The 4438-nt window shown below is 37.8% G+C and overlaps 1 long non-coding RNA gene across 1 annotated transcript; it reads right to left on the bottom strand.

Annotated features, from left to right (window-relative positions):
* Positions 1 to 1095: 1095 nt before the first annotated feature.
* LOC113023338 (uncharacterized) lies at positions 1096 to 2035 on the bottom strand. Its single transcript, XR_003272550.1, has 2 exons — positions 1879 to 2035; positions 1096 to 1241 (listed from the first exon to the last, which is right to left on the bottom strand). It is a non-coding gene; the product is annotated as an uncharacterized LOC113023338 (long non-coding RNA).
* Positions 2036 to 4438: the final 2403 nt, after the last annotated feature.

Here is a 4438-nt window from a genome sequence, read left to right as displayed (position 1 = left end):
GGAGAGCGAGCGACAGAATTTCTGTTATAACCTTCATTTTATGGACACACAGTGTGAGCACTCAGGTCGCATCAGAGCATCGGGCCGTATAGTGTGAGACCCTGCATCGTGACCTATGAACTTCTAACCCCTGCGAGTCAATCGTACAGTTTGAGCAGGAGCTGAATCGCGCGACTGAAAAAATCGCACAGTGTCTGTCCAGCATAACAGGTAGTAGAGTCATGTGACTCCACCTCGTCAAGTCTGTAACGTAGCACAGCGTTTTAAAGGGACATGAACATCGCCGACCTGCACATGCCTTTTCTTTTTTTTAAAATACCGAATTTACCGACATGGGCAAAATGACGTCGATGAGAGTCGTAAATTTCGGTAACGATAAATTTTTGATATATCGCCCAGCCCTAATTAGGAGCCACACCAATTAGAGCCTTTAGTGTGGTCCGTCCTTTGTACTGGCTGTACAAATGACTTTGTGTGTCAAGTCTCTCTGTGTTACAAACAGAAACTTCCGTGCAGTCAAGCACAATCCTGCAGTTAGGAAATGGTTGGAAGCAATCTGGCAGCGATGTTTGATTCTTGGCTCTCGAGGGAATGTTGTTTTCCAGCATGCCAACATACAAAATGTCATACAGTGCACTAACAATTGTTGTAAAAATATTAGTTACTGTGCCTCTGCTGCAGTTAAACCTTGTTGAAAGGTCTTCATGAATAAAATTAAGTTTGAGCTTGATCAGGGTTAGAAATAACTGGTCAATTAGGGGCATCATTTGGACAGTCCAATCAGAATGATATTTAAGATCAAATCTGGAAAGAAGCGCTTCTAAAAACAGGACAGAAGCAGCATTGGGCAATCCAGTATAGTACTGGACCCTTTCAGGATTGTCAGATATTTGACTGAATGAGAAAGTCTGCTTCTCTACTTGTTTTTTAAGTTTTTCATTCTCTATTCTTAGCATGTCATTCTGAATCTCTAGCACCAGAAGACTTTGGGAAGAACTTGTGGAACTTGCAGTAGCTGTCTGTGTATCTGCATTGTTGGAATGATGTAGCTCATCTGATCTTTCACTCTGATTTTCACCAATAGCTGGGACCTGCTCTTTTTTCTAACAGGGTTGTGGTCATCTGGGAACTGAAAAGACTTCCCGTCGTTCCATGCAAATCTTGTTGGCCCCGCAGCTTTTCCTTGAGGGAAGTGCCAACTGCAGACTCTTGAGTTGCAGTTTGGGGTGAAGTTTTCACGTCTGTGGAAGTGTTTAAAAAGGCAGAGAGAAATTTCAGATCATACGCTAGCCCTCCATTAGTTATGATTAATAGAAAAAAAAATAGAGATAAATAACAGAGAGAAGCTTCTTTCATCCAGATGAGAGAAGCTTCAAGAAACTTAAAACTTAAAGAAGTCCAGATGCTTTTCTTACACATTGTTGTACTAATTTGCTTTTAAGCTTATCAGAAAGGTAAGTACTGGCAACCTTTGCTTGCTATTTGTTGGTTAGGTCTTTATTTTGGTAATTAACTGGCACATAGGCTGGGGATTGTAATGTATTTTCTTACATAGACATCGCTTTTTGGACGTAATTTTTATTCCTCTGAGGGTCGAAAGGTAACTAAGGTTCATATATATATAGCGAAGTGACCCTTAGCTCGCAATCTTTGCTTGGAGAAATAAAAATGACTTCAAAAATGCAACAACGTCTTTGTATTAAAAAAAACACACAATAAAATCCATTGCCTATATAAGTACAATTACTCGTAAAAGCCAGTTTGTCTTTTAGTAGCAGGTTTTAATTGTTCATCACTAGCTATATTAGCTAACTAAAGTAAGAGCCCACTAGCTCTTATCTTACAAATTTATTCATTCACTTACGAGTTGTAACATACCTTATCAACTTCAGCCACTTCCTCTTCTCTCTCTTTTCACAAGGAAACCGGTAAAATGACAGATTAGACTGTTGTTTTGAGCCAGATTGGTTAAAACAACCAGGAACACAGCATTGTGTCATATTGAACACAGGAGCGTTTAGACCCGGAAGTAGGATTCGTCGCGTCATCACCATCCACAACTATTTTCGGTTGCAGATGATAAAGGATTCAGAAAGTTTATTCATGCAGGCCCATATGACAGAGAATATGCATGTTCTTTTTGTTTTCATATTATAATTTATATTTAATTGTGTTGTGGTTTGCAGTGTTTTGTGTTGTTTTCACTTTAAATTTGTAAAAAGCAAAAGCTGAAAATTTAAATAGTTAAAAGTTGAAATGTGAATAGTTGATTTTTGTATTATATGATTTATTTATTACATTTTATGTGGAGTGAATAAATAAAAGTATATTTACAGTGACCCCTAGAGACAAAGCACATACAAACTTCAAATCACGTACAAACTCTGAAGCATGTACAAACTTCAAATCACGTACGAACTCTGAAGCATGTACAAACTCCAAAACACGTAAAAACACGTACAAACTCCGAAGCACATAAAAACTCAAAACACGTACAAAAGACAACAGAAGTGCTCCAGGATGCTGGGCGCAGTGTTGAGCTTTTGTTATCTTGTGGCTACACAAGCCAGCAAGTACCAACGACCGGATTTGGTGTGTGGTAGTAACAGGTAAATGAACTTTTTTTTAAATTATTTGAATATATATGAGTGCCTGTGTATAAATACACAAACAACACACATATGCTTTCAATTGTGTAATTTAAGTGATCTAGTAGCTCTGATTTGGAAGTTCAGTTCATGCTAGAAATGTGTTTTGGAGTTTGTACGTGTTTTGTCTCTAGGGGCCACCGCATATATTTATATATAAACATATATAAATAAAACCATTTTTTTTTTACGTTAGTAATTCCTTTTGTGCATAATTTTATATTATTGTTAATAATAAATGAAATAAAGCAACAAAACAACCTGAAGAGCCGGTTCGGAGCCGAAAGAGCCGGCTCTTTTTAGTGAGCCGAACCGAAAGAGCCAGATCTCTAAAAAGAGCCAGAAATCCCATCACTAGTTGGAAGTGATAACAGAGCTGTACCCCGCAGTCAGGACATGCTATATTGTATTTAGAAGCTAGCGAGCTAACTTCCTGCTAACTTCTAACTCCGTTAAATGTCATAAATTCCGTTTTCATGGATGCCTGGATGTTAAACTCAATTGTTACACCTGGTAGAGCAGAATGTTGCATCTTCAAAAAATAAAAATGAAATGACTGAGCCTCACACAGGAATATTGCTGCTACTTGTTTACTGAACCTTCTCTTAGCCACATGTTCATAACATCAGTGTCCGTTCACTGCCTCCTGCAGGACGCTCTCTTCTTCCACTTTCTTACAGAACCGATACTGCCTCTCCTGGCATTACCAGTGTAACAACACTATGTCCTTTATCACACTCATTCTATCTATGAATAACATAAGCTTGTATCTATGAATAATAAATGTTTTTCCATACCAATATATTTATATAACAAATATTTTTTTACGATACCACAAAAAATATTTTCCATTCACCCAAACAAATTTGAAAAGAGCCTTTTTCATATTAATTTCATATTAATTTCCAATGCAAAAAGAAATATGTTCAAAGCTTCAAGTTTAAAAGGAAATAATTTTATTTAACACTGTCCAGTTGGAGATTTGCTATATTGTATAGTATTGAACTGTAAGTCTGAAATAGGTCAGTTTTAAGGGGCATTAACTCAGGACAAAATAACTTATTTGCTTTCTGTGTCAGACTCACAAAGTGATCATCACCACAGGGATGTGTGTATGAGTTAATGCTGTAGAGGAGACAATGATCAGGAAGAGAACTGCTGCCACAGCTGCTCCTTAAATACCTGGTCTTGATGAAGGGGAATGACAAATGTGATGGAAAATGTGTGTTTCACCTCCTCTAACCTCTCTGTACTATTGATATGTATTTGTAACTTTCTTGTACAAAGTTGTAGTTGTTTTTCAGTCTTCATAAACTCTAACTAAGCTTTGCTCAAGGCCACGACACACTTCATTACCAAACTGGTGCCTACATGATGGTGAGAATTTCACGCGACGGATATACAAGAGCTGCTATAATTGAGCATTTTTGTCAATGGTGGTACAAACCCTGTTGATCCCTTTGCAAAGGTTTGAATTTTCTTTCAATAAATTTTAGGAAATCGTTTTCATTTCGACGCTTACATTATTTTTCCACAACAACAAACAGGAGCAAGCCTGTGAACATTGGTCTGAACAAAAACAATACAAAGATATTATTAGTAGCTAACATATTGGATTTTAGGCTACTGATTAGGATAGCCCTGAGCTCCTCGGGAGTGTGACTCTCTCGAGGTGTTATTGAACTTCCATCAGAGCTCAGTGGAGCTGCTGGACTGAATTCCCGTTCATTAAGTGAATGCAGGCTGTCCCTGGGTGTTTCCATAAAGGCTGTCAGGTTTTGATCAGCCAC

This window comes from Astatotilapia calliptera, chromosome 6, assembly GCF_900246225.1.
Source record: "Astatotilapia calliptera chromosome 6, fAstCal1.2, whole genome shotgun sequence".
Classification (NCBI taxonomy): Eukaryota; Metazoa; Chordata; class Actinopteri; order Cichliformes; family Cichlidae; genus Astatotilapia; species Astatotilapia calliptera.
Note: the sequence above shows the minus strand (reverse complement) of the source record. Positions and strands in the feature narration are given on the sequence as shown.